This window comes from Chinchilla lanigera, unplaced genomic scaffold, assembly GCF_000276665.1.
Source record: "Chinchilla lanigera isolate Chin_1 unplaced genomic scaffold, ChiLan1.0 scaffold00012, whole genome shotgun sequence".
NCBI classification, from domain to species: domain Eukaryota; kingdom Metazoa; phylum Chordata; class Mammalia; order Rodentia; family Chinchillidae; genus Chinchilla; species Chinchilla lanigera.
Window position 1 is genome coordinate 27,897,624 of NW_004955413.1, and position 14,804 is coordinate 27,912,427.

General features: G+C 53.0%; 1 long non-coding RNA gene across 1 annotated transcript; it reads left to right on the plus strand.

Annotated features, from left to right (window-relative positions):
- The first annotated feature begins 5,867 nt into the window (after window positions 1–5,867).
- On the plus strand, window positions 5,868–14,530 carry LOC102011190. The gene is made up of 4 exons (XR_260120.2): window positions 5,868–6,355; window positions 6,554–7,117; window positions 11,227–11,353; window positions 14,208–14,530. It is a non-coding gene; the product is annotated as an uncharacterized LOC102011190 (long non-coding RNA).
- The last annotated feature ends 274 nt before the right edge of the window (window positions 14,531–14,804 follow it).

Below are 14,804 nucleotides of genomic sequence, written 5' to 3' on the forward strand. Positions count from 1 at the left end.
CGACAATGAGAAAAATCACTTGGCAAGAAGGTGCTGACAGAAAAGACAGTTCCGCGTTCTGCCTGGATCGGCAGCCCCTGTCTTCTCTTCTGTCTGGACCGGAGCTTGAACCTAGGGCCCTTGCACTGAGCAGTCTTTGTTTTTGTCTTTTTGAAACAGGGTCTCACTACATAGACCACACCGGCCTTGAGCTCCCTATATAGCCGAGGGTAGCCCCGAACTCGGGGAGCGATCCCCTGCCTCAGCCTCCTTAGTTGTCACAGGGGTGCCAGCTGTAGTCCTCGGCCCCCGTGTAGATGGGGGGGGTAGTGTGGGGATCATCCGGAACAGAGCAGATCTAGGGAGACAAAAGAGGCAGCCACAGACCTGGGGCTCCGTGGTTTGGGGCTCTGTGGTTTGGGGTTCCCTGGTTTGGGATGAGGGGCTCTGGCAGTGGCAGGTTTGGGAGGGGCGTGGGGACTTGGAGGGTGGCATGGGGTAAAGGGCAGGAAAGGGGGTCTCCAGGCCCTGCCCCCCTTGCTGGGGCAGCTGTTCTTGGAGCAGCCCCACTGGGATTCTAGACGGGGTGCTGGGCAGCAGCAGGGCGTTCTCTGAGGACTGACCCCCGAAAGCCCCGCCCACTTCTGCCCTCCCCTCCCCCATGCCGCCGTTGGGGTCGCGAGCCACACTGTGCAGACCTGGGCCGTGTCAGCAGGCCTTCCCTGCAGAGGCGGTGAAGCCGACACCTTTGCTTCTTGCGGGGACCCAAAGTCCCCTCTGGTGACGCAGCGTGGACTGGAGTTGTTCATTCATTCCCGCAACAGACTCCTGGGCCCTGGGCACTGCTCCGGGCCGGCCTGTCCTGGGTGCCCACCGGAGGGGCCAGAGCTGACCCCGCCCCCCTGTCACAGCCCCACTGGAACCCAGGGAAGAGCAGCGGGGTCATGGCGGTCACCCTCACGGGCTCCTGCAGCTCTGGGAGGAGCCGGCAGCGGCTAAGGAGTCCAGGCCAGGCTGAGAGATCAAGGCCGGAGGGCACCAGGGGAGCCGGGCTGAAGGACCCCCTCTCTCTGGAGCTTGCCAATGAGCACCAGCACCCACTACAGATGAGTAAACCGCTCAGGGCTTCTGCTCAAAAATTAGTGTTGCAGCCCTGTAATCCCAGTACTTTGTGAGGCTGAGGAAGGAGGGTCGCAAGTTTAGGCCCACCTGGGACAACTGAGCTCAAAATAAAAAATGTAAAAAAGAGCTGGAGATGTGGCTCAGCACAAAGACGCTGGGTTCAATCTCCAGGAATGAGAGGGGGGAAAAAAGAGAAAAAAAAAAAAGAAGGAAGGAAAGAAGGGAGGGAGGGAGGAACGACAGGCAGACTGGATTTCTGCTGTTCTCTGTTCACCTCCGAGCTGCCCGGAGCGGAGGTCGGTGGCTCCTGGCTGTGACCCAGCTCCTGCGAGACCCCTGCCCACAGTGGGCGGGAAAGCCCTCTGCACCCCATCCTTGAACCACTGAGCAGGTAGCGGGTCTTTTGGGGACCAGCAGCCCCGGCTCCCTAAAACCTCACCCCGGGCCTCCTGCCAGCAAGAGGGAAGCTTCAGGGCATTTTCTTAGGCTCGCCCTGCCCGGCTGGTGCCTGCCTCGGTGTCCCTGCTCCTCCCTGTGGCGTCCCTGCCCTGTGCTCTCTGGCTTCTCCTGGCCTCGCTGTCAGCGTCCTCGGGAGGTGGAACCACTCAGGCCCTTGCCTACCGCAGCCAGCCTTGGCGTGGCCAGGACCCCTCCTTACCTAGGCCTGGGCCACCACTGCTGGGCCGGCCACTGTCTAAGGTAAGAGCAAGACGGGAAGAGGTGCACAAGGACAGAAGGGCCTTGGCCCACCCTGGAGGCCGCCCGTGAAGCGGGCACCGCGGTGTTCACCTTGTGCACTGAGGCTCAGAAGAGCGAAGTCACTTTCCTCAGGCCACACAGCAAGGGAGGGCGAGGCTGGAATCAGAATCCAGATCTGGGGCTGCCGGCTTGAAAGCCCGGGACAGGCTCTGGGCTGTCTGTGCTCCCTGGTCTGTGGGGGCTCCCTGTAGCCCCACTACCTGCAGCCCCTCGCCGCAGACCCCCTCCGCTGGGGACAGTGCCTCCAGCTGAGCTGTCCTGACTGGATGAACAAGCACGCACGTGACCGGATGGGCGGATGGACGGACAGGTGGATGGATAGATGGGTAGGGGAGTGAGTTTGGCTCTGCCAGGAAAGAGCTGGCAGCCCAGTGGCAGGTGGAGGGAAGGTGGCCTCGGCTGCCCAGCTCTCCTGGGTTCAATTCCACCGGGGTTGAGGGTGCCCCATGGCAGGCCCCCCGGCTCAGCACTGCTGAGAACCCCAGGAGAAAGAAGACGCTGTGTCCTTCTCACCCTTTCCCTGCAGGGTCTGGGCCTCCACGGGGAGGGGAGCAGGTGGGGAAGGGGGCGCTCTGTCCTCCTGGGTCCCCTGTTTCCCCCGAGCTTGGGGTGTGGGGCCCCAGCAGGAAGAGACCTCTGTGTGTCCTTTCTCTCCCCAGCGGGGGACCCGGGTGGCCTTCGGTGGCAGCGCATGGTGCCGGCCAATGTGGGCTCCCCAGACGGCACGGGCGACTTTGTGATGCCCTTAGAGGTGGGGCGCCAGGGAAGCCCCCGCCCTCAAGCCACCTCTCTGGGTGACCGCCTGAGAGTGTCACTCTCATTTGCACTGAGAGAAAGGCAGGAAGGCTTTGCTCTTGCAGGACCTGCAGGTGGGGGCCGGGCCTGAGCCAGCTCCCTGCACCCCGGGACGGAGGAGGGGTGCCCCAAACACAGTGTGGGGCACACACCAGGCCCAGATGGACACAAGGGCGAGGGGTGGCGTCTGTGGAGGGCTCGGGCCTCCAGGCACTGTACATGCAGAGCCCCGGGAGGGACACGAAGGTCCCTGCTTTACAGGGAAAGCCCCAGACTGAGAGACGCGAGTCACCCGGGGCCTGGAGTGAGGGTGCAGCCGCACTGGGATTGGGGTCCAGGTGGTGCTGGGCCCCAGCCCGCTTTTCTCCACGAACAACCTGTTCTCAGCACCAAGGGAGTGGTCAGCAGGACCGAGCTAAGCTTACAGGGTCTCAAGCTTGCAGGGTCTGTGTGTGTTAGAGAAAGAGAGAGTTGCTGGGGATTGAACCCAGGGCCTTTGCATTGAGCTTCATCCCCAGCCCTTTTTTATTTTTTCTTTGGCAACACAGTCTCACTAAATCACTAAGCAGCCCAGACTGGACTCACACTTGCGATCCTCCTGTCTCAGCCTCCCGCGGTGCTGGGATTGCAGATGTGCACCACCACATTCAGCTTCCTATGCAGTTTTGTGGAGCCATTCGTTAAAAACCAAAACAAAACACAGTTGCAAAACCAAAACCAGGCTTGATAGTATTAACTTGCAGTTCCATTCTTTTTTTTTTGTCTATTTGAGACAGGTCTCATTATGCAGTTCAGGCTGGCCTGAGCTCACTTTGTAGCTCAGGCTGGCCTCAAGCTCACGGCAGTCCTCCTGCCTCAGTCTCCCAAGTGCTGGGATTACAGGTGTGAGCCACCACACCCGGCTGCCATTCCATTCTAACCAGAAAAAAAATCACACAAATTCATAAAAGACTCAGCAAGACTATAAACATCAAGCAACTCAGAAAAGCAACAGGATATTTTGTATGAACTCTGTAGTGCATTCCCTGTTTTTATACGTGCCGATCACCATTTTGTACAGCAGGGATTCCGTAATGCCATATTCTATGAAGACAGTGAAAAAGTTTAATTGAATTTCTTTGAACAGGAGCTGGGAGAGGTCAGGGCACAGGCAGGGCAGGGTTTCCTGTGCATGCAGGGACTAATGTTAGCCCAATGTTGGCGAACCTGTGGCATGCATGCCGCAGTGGGCACACACAGCCAAGACACCCCAGCGTTGATCACCGGATAATAGTTGTTTTCCCTAAACAAAACCCTCTGTATTAGCCGGGCATGGTGGTGCACGCCTGTAATCCCAGCACTCGGGAGGCTGAGGCAGGAGGATTGTTGTGAGTTTGAGACCAGCCTGGGCTACAAAGTGAGCTCAAGGCCAGCCTGAACTGCAGATCGAGACCCTGTCTCAAAAAAGACAAAAAAAAAAAAAAAAACCCTCTGTATTCAGGTTTCATTGCAGTGCTGGCACTTTGCAATAGATAAGTGGGTTTTTATAGAAAGCCCTTCCCGGCCCAGGAAGTTTATATCTGTAATCCCATGGGAAAGTTACTGGAGAGCCGGACGTGGTGGCGCACGCCTATAATCCCAGTACTTGGGAGGCTGAGGCAGGAGGATTGTTGCAAGTTTGAGGCCAACCTGGGTTACAAAGTGCACTCAAGGCCAGCCTGAACTGCACAGCAAGACCCTGTCTCAAAAAGACCAAAAAAAAAAAAAAAAAAAGGAAAGTTACTGGAATTCTAAGGAGTTAATTCCAATCTACCACTTTCAGTGCAGCCCATGGTGAGAATAAAGACACTAAGTCATATTTGTAGTTGTGGGGAGCTGAGGGGTCCTACGTCCAACCAGATGATGGCTAACCAGAACGAAGACCTTGACCCAGGGCCGAACCGAACCTGGGTTTTACTCGTTCTTGAAGAAGGGAGTGGCTGGAGGATGAGTGACTGTGAGAACCGCAGGAAGCAGGCGAGTGCCCTGAGCCGGGCTAGGCAGGAGGCCTGAAATCACCTCTGCAATATGCAGGGAGAAGGATGTGCAGAAAAAGCAGTCTGCATAACACACTTGAGGTAGTATCTAATGTTTTGGGGTCGTGCTTCAGCTCTGATGTGTGATCTTTCAAGCCCCAGGAAGTCAAGCTTCTATCCCAACAGCGTGGAGCACTGGTTCTTCATCCCGCCTCATCCGGGCTCACACAAGGGGGTGGGTGCGGGGTGCGGGGAAACACACCTGCCATCTCCAAAGATTACCATCAGCACCAGCTGGCCCGATGTGCACGGCTTAAAGCCAACTGAAGGGGTAAGGAGAAGTCCCAGCCAGCTCTGTACATGCCAGTACATGGAAATAGGGCCAGGTTCAGCCAAAATGGAGGCAATTGCTCCTCCTTCAAGGAGAGTGGCCCACGTGGTCCTCCACAGGTTTTGAGGCTGCGGTTTGGGCACTCCACCTCTAAAAGGCTTGCCATCACCGTCCTAACCACCCCCGGGCAGACCTCTCCCACTTGCCGTCCTGGGCGGCCTTGGTGTTGGCCTCAAGCAGCCCGCAGTGAGTTTTGTTATACGCGTTGATGGCAGGAAGTTCACGGCGACTCGCTCTTCTGTTGTGTTCCCTGGGTTTGTTCCGTTCATGGGCGGGAGCGTCCCGGAGGCCACATGTGCCCTCAGCAGCCGTGTGGCTGTAACTTTGAGCCACACACATGCTGCTGCAAGTACCCCAGCATCGCAGGCGAAATGTGTTCCCAAATCACTTTCCCCAAAATATGCGTGGCCGGTGCAGCACCAGTCCGTTGGACAGGAGGCAAAAAGGAGGAGAAATCGGATTTAAAAAGAGGCTTAACCAACTGAGGTTTAAAACAAAAACTCATGTTTGCAAACTTTACAGAAGCATGAGACCACATAAACATCTTTCAGTTACTACAGAACACAGAAGCTTTTCGCCAAGTTCCGCGGTGCTGGCTGGGGAGTTAGCTCAGCGGCACAACACCTGCCCGGCACAGCGCCTACCCGGCAAGCGCAAGGTCAAGAGTTCGATCCCCGGTACCGGAAGAAAAAACAAGTTCGGCGGTACACGCCTATAGTCCCAGTCATTTGGGAGGCTGAGGCAGGCAGACTGTAAGTCCAAAGCCAGCCAGGACAACTTAGCCAGCCCTCTTTGAAAAAAAAAAAAAAAAAAAAAAAAAAAACTACCATACCGGGCCGGGTGTAGCTCAGTGGCAAGCGCTCACCTGGACTGCTCAAGGCCCGGATGTGATCCCTAGCATGGAAAACATGGGGGAGGGGAGGAGCAGAGAAGGGGGCTGGACGGAGTTTGTTTTGCTGAGTGGCGCTGATTTAGGGACACACGGAGGTAGCGGGTGCCTGGGGACCCCTCCTTGGCTGCCCCAGTGGGGATGCAGCCGCCAGCCGCCTGCCAGTTTCCTGTCTCACTGCGGTGGCCCTGACCCACCGGTCCTTCCGGGTGGGGGTGGCCTTGGGGTCAAGCTTCTCCCTGACTGTGGGACCTTGGGCAAATGTGCAGGTCCTCCGGCCACCGCCTTCCTCATGCGCAGGGTGAGAATAGTTCGGGTCCCCCCCACATGCCCTGTGAGCCCAGCTGGGGCTGCGTGCCGTGAGCGTGAGGCCGGCCCGGGCTACACAGCAAGACCCTGTCTGCAAAGAGAAAGTGCCTCGTGAAGGTAAGACGCTGTAGCTGGGTGACCCTGTCACTTAGGGGTCTGCTGGGGCGGCCCCAGAGCTCCTGTATCCCCAGGCGCGGAGAGGGGCGGATATTTCTTCTGAGTCTACTTGAAACCCGGCCGTGGCTTAGCAGCATGTGGGGGCCAGGGCTCGCCACAGCCCTGACCCGAGCCTGTCTCTGACCCCTGTCTCCCCAGGTCCTGGGCCTCACTGGCCAGCACAGCGCTCCCCCCGGAGCCTGAGGAAGGGGTGACCGTGGGGCCCTTTCACCCGCTCTTCCTGCTCGGAGAACTCCAGCCCACACTTTGCCTCCAACCCCCATTGCCTCTCCCTGCTTTCATCCATTTTCTGAAAATGCAGGCACGGTGAGGGGCATCCCTGGCCCCTTCCCGGTGCAGCCGAGAACCCGGTGCAGGGTGGGTGCACGTGCTCTGCCAGCCCTGACCAGCTCCCGGGACGCCCCTCTGCCCTGGCATTCCGGCCGCACCCCTCCTCACCTTCCTGACAGGACACAGTACGGATGGATCCAGCGCTCTGCAGGCATCGTTAGTGATAAGCGTTCTCATGTGGTGGCAAATCTCAGATTTAAAAAGCAGTTTGCAACCATTTTCTCCCCTGGGCCCCTGCGGGGAGGGGTCTGAGCTGGACCTGAGCCACTGCTGGGCGACAGTGATGACAACAAGAGGGTCAGGGGTGCTCCCTGCCCCGGACCTGGTGGCAGGGGTGTGGGGCTGGCGGTGGACACTGCCCTGGAGCTCAAGGTGGGTGCCCGGAAACCCCCGGGGTAAGGAGGAGAAGGGAACGGGCGAGAAGGGCGGGAGGGTGGCGGCGGCCTGAGAAGTGCGGTAATCCACACGTCCGCAGAGAAAAGAGAAGCACTGCCCCCGATCCTCCTCCAGGGGCGCCCAGCCTGCAGACTCCCAGAACTGTCAGCACCTTGGACTCTGAAGACAGAGAAAGTGCAGGGTTCCTCCTGGGGAGCCTGAGTCCCACTGGCTACCTGGGCTTTGGGCTACTGGGTGGGGGAACCCGGGGACCCAGCCCCAGCCACACCCAAGCCTGGCAGAGCCGCCTAACCTTAACCCCTAACCCGTGGCCAGCTTGCTTCCCCCAGGACACGGCTGAGAGAAGGAAGCAGGTGTGTGTCGTGGTCCCCAGCTCAGCTCCCCTAGCCTGGGACAGAGGAGCTGGGGGCCAGCAAGGGACAGTCCTGTGTGACATGCAGTATAGCCACACCAGCAGCTGGCCCTGGCCTCTCTGAGAGTCTTCATGCATGTCACGGAGTGAATTCTGTCCCCAAATGTGTGTTCAGGAAATAACAACCCTCTCCTTATCTCTGGCAACAGCCTAAATACCCATCAACAGATGAATGGATAAAAAAATATGGTGTATACACACGATGGAATTTTATACAGCCATAAAGAAGGAAGCCATGACATCTGCAGAAACATGGTTGTAACCTGAGACCATCGTGCTAAGTGAATTAAGCCAGAATTCCAGCTCTTTTTTTTTTTTTTTTTGGTACCAGGAATCGAACTCAGGACCTTGCACTTGCCAGGCAGGTGCTTGTGCCGCTGAGCTATATCCCCAGCAAGCCAGACTTTAAAAGTTAAATATTGCATGTTTTCTCTTATGTGAGAAACCTAAAATACAAGTAATTAATGAATAAAATAAAGGAGAGATGACAGGAAACTAGAAAACAGATTCTTAGCGAGGGGAGTGGAGAAGGCAGAGAGGCCTCCAGGGGTTGAAAATGATGGTGCTATGTTCTATGTGTGAGCACCACTTCCCCAAAAGGACATCACTGTTCTAACTATACAAAATAGAAAGAAACAAAAAGAATACACTAAGGCCGAGTGTGGTGGCACATGCCTGTAACCCCAGCACTCAGGAGGCTGAGGCAGGCAGATTGCTGCAAGTTTGAGGGCAGCCTGGGCTACAAAGTGAGCTAGGACTCAGGGCACGTCACTGCGCGTGATCCATTCAGTCCATCTATGTTCTGCCAAAGTCAAGCTCTCCAAGCATGGCGGAAAAGCCCAAGCCCATTGTATTCCCTGAGACCGAAGGCTGTGAGCTCATTCCAGAAGTTCCAATCCACACTGGCGGCTCCAACCCGGAGTCCCCACTGCCTCCTCTGGGAAGCTTATGGCACAGTCTAAATAGACTATACTGTACACAGTAGTATGCATATTATGTAATCTATTGATCATCATTAGGTATGGGTAATGCAAATAAGTAATTGTGTTAGGGTCCTTTTCTCTCAGCGCAATAGAAAAGAGAAATAGAAAAATCAAAGAAGTTATGTGTAAGCCCTGTCATCCTAAATTTAAACTGGAATTAGAAGCATGAACTCATTATGCATTTTCTCTTTAAAAGGAAAAGTATTTTTCAGCTTTATCCACCAGAAATGTCTAGAAACTAATAACCTACCAGCGGTGGAGAACTTAGTTTATGGACTGTGGTCTCTAAACACCATTTTCCACTAAAAGGAGTTAGGGCACCTTGTGGGGGGAGCATTCCAGGGTTTGTACATGAAAGCAGGACAAAGGAGCCTGGAGCATCTCACTACGCGAGAAAGCAGGATGCTCTGACAGACTGTTGAAGCACACTCCACACAGCTTGCACGCCTCCCTCAAAGACCATGTGTTACAGGCGTGGTCCCCAGCCTGTGGTGTTATTGGAGATGATGGAGTTTTTAAGAAGTGGAAAATAGGTCACTGGGGATGTGACCTCAAGGGAACAGTGGGACCTGGGCCCCTTCCTACCTCTCTCTCTGCCTCTTAGCTGTCCTGAGGTAAGCAATCTCTTCCTCTGTGTGCTCAACTTCACCACAGGTCCAGAGCCACACAGTCAAGAGACCATGGACTGACACCTCCGAAACCATGAACCTGAATCAACCTTTCCTTCCAAGAATTTTTTTTTTAACCTCAGGCATTTTGTCATAGTGATGGAAAGATGGCTAACATATTATCCTACCTTATAAACTATTCACTGACTTTCTTTCCTCTCTTCATCTAAAAGCCACTAGACAGATCTGAACAAGGTAGGTGGTGGGGTGGGGTCAGGCCCCATACTCAAGTGGACTGAGAAGGGCCTCACAGAAGTGTTGAAATACAAAAAATATAAATATAAATAAATAAAAATTTTAAAAAGAAGGGTTGAAATAATGAGAGTTAAAGACAGGAGATACAAATATGGAAAAAGAGAAGCCAGAGTGAACTTTGTTGTGCTGGATTGAAATTGTGGATAATCCTGGGGATTCATGTTATTTAATAGATAGGAGGGAAGAAATTGAAACACTCCATTGTAAGGTCCTTATACTTTAAATGAAATAATATAGCAGCACTTAAACATAGACTGTGATTAATTGAATTTGTACTATACACCTTAAAACAACCATTAAAATAGTGAAAGAGTTTAACTAGCAGCTAGTAAGCCAACAGATGAGAGACAACAGGATCATTTAAAATGCACCAAAAGAAGACAGAAAAAGAGGACAAGGGAAATAGTTAGGACAAATAAGAATAGTTAGGACAAATAGATAACAACTAATTAAATGGATTTAAACTGAACCATATCAATAGTCACATTAAATATAAATGGTCTAAATATCCAAACTGAAAGGCAGAGATTGGATTTTAAAACAAGATCTAGTATGTCATCTGTAAGACACACTTTAAATATAATATAAAGACACAAATAGATTAAAAGTAAGGGAAAATAGATTAAAAGGTGGGAAAAGATATGACATGTTATCACTAATCTAAAAAGTTGAAATGGTTTAGTAGCAGAAGACCATGTAGATTTTAGAGCAAAAAATATTAGCACAGATAAATAATAATGGCAAAAAGAGTCACTTCATCCTGTTTACACATCTACTAACCGACCTCCAAAATTCTTGAAGTGAAAAAATTATAGAATGGCAGAGAAATTGCTAAATTGACGATCACAGTTGAAGATTTTAGTATCCTGCTTTCAATAATCGATAGAACAAGTAAATAGAAAACCAGTACGTATATAAAAGATTTGAGCATTATCAACCCGCCTGACCCAGTGAACATTCATAAACATTTTCCCCAGCAGTCGCAGAATCCACACCCCTCTTGTCAAGTTCACTCAGAACATTTCTCAAGGTAGACAATTGTTTGTAGCCATCACATTTGAAAGGATTCATGTCCTTCGAGGCTGTTCTCTTACAATAATGGAATTGAATTAGAAGTTAATAACCACAGGGGATGGTGGCACATGCCTGTAATCCCAGCACTCAGGAGGCTGAGGCAGGAGGATGATTGTGAGTTTGAGGCCAACCTGGGCTACAGAGTGAGCTCAAGGCCAGCCTGAACTGCACAGGGAGACCCTGTCTCAAAAAGACCAAAAAAAAAAGGAAGACGCTAATAACCCAAAGATCTCTGAAAATGCCCAAATAACACAATTCTAAATAACATATATGGAATGTAGCTCAGTGGGACAGTGCCTGCCTGGCAAGTGCGAGGTCCTAAATTTGATTCCTGGTACTAAAAATAAATAAATAAATAAATAAATAAATAAATAAATAACACATAGGTCAAAAAGGAAATCAAAGGCTAAATTAGAAAGCTTTGAACTGACCAAAAAGAAAAATACAACAGAGCAAAATTTGTGGGGTTATTAGTTGTAGATTGTCTCAAATAGTGCTTTGTGTCAGGTTGTATCAAGTTCTCGCCTCAATTTCCAGTTTGCTGAGAGTTCTTTTTTAAAAATGACAAGGAGGTGTTGGATTTGGTCAAATGCCTTTTCTGCATCAATTGCTATGATCACAGGAGTTTTCTTCGTAACCTGTTGATGTGGTAGATTACATGACTAATTTGGGGAATTTTGTTTGTTTTTGTAGGCTCTGGGGTGGAGCCCCAGGCCTCACACACGCCAGACAATGGCTCTGACTGAGGGACATCCCCGGCACCAGCTGGACTGATTTTGAATTGTGAGTCAGCCTTGCTCCTGGCCAGTGCAATCAGGAGGTAGCTGTCTTCTCTCGCTCCCTTCCTACTGGTGGAGCAGGCACAAGGGGGTGGGGAGGGGTCACCCCACAAAACAGACAGGGGTCTGGGTCCCTTGCAAAATTTCTGAGTCCCTGATCACCGTATGGAGGGAAGCCCTAGCCACTCACATTAGATTATGGGACTGAGACACAGATGTTTTCGGGTTAAGTCACTGCTATTTAGGGATTTGTTATCATACTTAGCATTTCCTTGCTGTTAACTCCTAAAACTGTCAGGGTGTCTTGAATGATGCCTTCTAATAACCACGAGATACCCAGGAACATATCAGAACTTCTTGGTGATTTTATCCGGAATCAGTTCTGGAGTGTTAAAAGGCCTTTAGCTTACCGCCTTTTTGTTTTTGTTTTTGTTTCTTGCTTTCTGTTTTTTTGAGACAGTGTTTCACCATATAGCCCAGGCTGGCCTTGAACTCACTGTGATCCTCCTGCCTCAGCCTCTTGAGTTCTGGGATTACAGTTCTGAGCGTGCGCCACCACACCTGGCATTTACTGCCTTTTTATGTCTACTCTACTACAAATATTTTTTAAAAATAGATCATTTTGGACATGAGGTCTGATTTAAAAATCTGATTTCCAAAGCACTTGGGAGAGATTGATGAAACCACACCCTGGAGGCGATGGTGCTGGGCCTGGACGGGCTCCCAGCCCCTCTGTGTCTGCTGATCCGGGGCTCTGGGGCTGGGGGCTCTGCACACACCCTTGGGAGATGCTCATTTCCTAGGCACACGGATGTCGGGGAGATGCTGGAGACTCCTCTTTGTTTTTCCTTACTGGGAACTCGCAGGGACCTGGATCAAACCCACCCAGCAGAGCCTCTCACTGTGTTCCCAAGGAAAACCAGCGAGCTGCTCTGCTCCGGAGCCTCTCGGTGCTTGGCTGGCATCTTCTTAGCAATGCACTTACAACCACCTCTGCTTCTGTGTGTACGTGCACACACACACACACACACACACAGATTTTATTTTCGTTTCCTGCTGGTGCTGATGATTTGAACCCAGGGCCTTCCTGTGCGGCAGCCCCAGGTAACAGCTGACTTTCTAAAGGCTGAATGAGGCTGTTTCTCTCCCCTTCCTTCCCTCTTCCTCTCTCTCAGGGCTGCTCTGGAGCTCCAGGCAGCAGTGGCAGTGAGATCTGGGCGATTTATGTCACCCGCCCCTACCCGGCCGGGAGGAGGGCCCTGGCCTCAGTGCCCGGGAGCCTGTGTCCTTGCCTTGCCCTGCCGGCGCCTGCTCGCTCCCTTGCAGCAGGCCCAGCTCCCCGGGCTCAGCAATCTCATCAGCCCTGGAACTGTGCTGCTTTTCTGTCCCCAAACCTCGCTGCTGCCATAAATAGGCACCACGCGGCCCCCTTCCGTGATTGGTCAGAGGAAAGGAGTGCGGGGAGCCCCTCGGAGCGCGATGTTCCAGGCAGAAGACCCGAGCGGCGCCAGTCCGCAGCCAGGGCGATCAGAGAGGAGCAGTCGGGCTGGCACGGGCTTCGCTGCCCAGCGTGGGGGCCCCAGCTCCCACCGTGCCCTGGCCCTGGGCCCTGGCTGTCACTCCGCGGAGACCAGGCTGCCTCCCTCCCCACACTTCCTGGTGGAGCTGTCTGTTTTTATTGCCGCTAGCGGAGATCCTTCCCTCTCGGCTGAGTGTTGATTGGCCTCCCCCGCTTCCGCTCTGTTACACGCTCAGCCCCTCGTCCCCCTCCCCCAGGGGAAGGCACCTCGGCAAAGAAGCCTTCTGGCAAGTCAGCAAGTGGTTCTGGCTCAGTCGCTCGTGGCTAAATCAGAGGTTAAGAGAAAGCTCAAGCGAGGGCGAGGGAGGGCTGTGACCCCGCTTCCCCCGTGCTCCTCAGGCCTGGGCACCCCCCTCGCTGCTGCACCCACGCACGCCAGGCCAGCGCTGAACATTCATGGTGGCCCGAGAAGGCACAGGGGCCGAGCGTCATCCCGTGCCAGGCGCCCATTCCAGTCCTGAGGGCAGGGAGGTGATGAAGGCCCCCTCCGGGAGACAAAGTCAGGAAGGATGCATCTGTACAATGGGACAGAGCAGCGGTGGAGGGGACTCCTGGGTGGGCACGGAGACTTGCTGGTAAGATGGAAGGCAGAGCTCAGCCTTGAAGGACAACCAGGTAGCCTGGAGGAGGTGGCCGGAGGGACATCCCAGGGAGGAGCCACAGTTGGTGTAAAGTCACAGAGCCAGGAAATAGGGTGGTGCTGAGAGGAGACAGTGGGAAATTTGATGTGGCTGAAAGTTAAGGTCTTGCTGGGGGGTGTAGTGGCTGCCACCTGTAACCCCAGCACCCGGGAGGCTGAGGCAGGAGGATCTCTAAAACTACAAGGCCATCCTGAACTACATAGTGAGACCGTGTCTCAAAAAAAAAAAAAAAAAAAAAAAAAAAAAAAAAAAAAAAAAAAAAAAAAAAAAAAAAAAAAAAAAAAAAAAAAAAAGATAAAAAAGAAAGTTAAGGTCACAGGGAAGACCAGTTCAGGGCTGTGGTGCCCATCCAGCACTTTCTATATAACTCTTACGCATGTCAAAAGCAAACACCTGCATAAAGTACACAACTCGCTATTTTGAGTGGACTTTCAGAGCCGTGCACCTGGTACCCATAAGTAACTTTAGGACAACCCGGGAAGAAAACTCCTGGCGAGGTTTTTGACGGGGCAGGCAGGACCAACTGATGCCACTTGTCAGCTTGGTAGCAGGGCAGGCACGGGGCCACAGAGCCATGCCTGGGCCCTGCTGGAGCCCAGGATGAGTGTGCGCGGGACTAAAGATTTGCAGCGGTGTCGGTGACATTTACTCCACTCTCGTGTTCTCCTTTGGCAGGAAAAGAACTGGGTTATGAACACGCGGCTGCTCGCCGGCTGGCTGTCTAGCAGCAGGCACACAAATCAGGATTATGGATGTCACTGTCTCTGCACAAAGAAAAATGGACGGAGAGGCCCGGTCACGGCCCGAGCCCAGGGCTGGAGCAGGCCACCTCTGCAGAGCGCAGGTGGCCCAGGGTCAGACGACCTGGAGGAACCTCTGGAGTGGCTTTGGGGACAGCGGGGTCTGATTTACCCACGATGCTATGACAACCGTATCACTCTGGGTGTGTTTCTTTTTTTAATTGCAAGTAGGAAATAAAACCAAAGCAAATGAAACCAGCTTTAACGATCAGAGGAGCTCCGTTCTGATGAGATCTTTGACTGGGATCGTGTGGGAAACCCCTCCCGCCGATAACATAAAAATGCTGGGCAAAACAGAGCCAAATAAAGAAGTAGGGAGCGCCTGGCTCAGTTAGCAGAAGAGAAAGGGGTCTGGCCGGCTCAGAAACAGCGTGGTGATCACCGACCAGGTCCCCACAGCCGCCCGGGGACAGAAGCCAGGGAGGAGCAGAAGGGTCGTCAGAGCCAGGAGCCCAGGGGCCTTGGTTTTGGT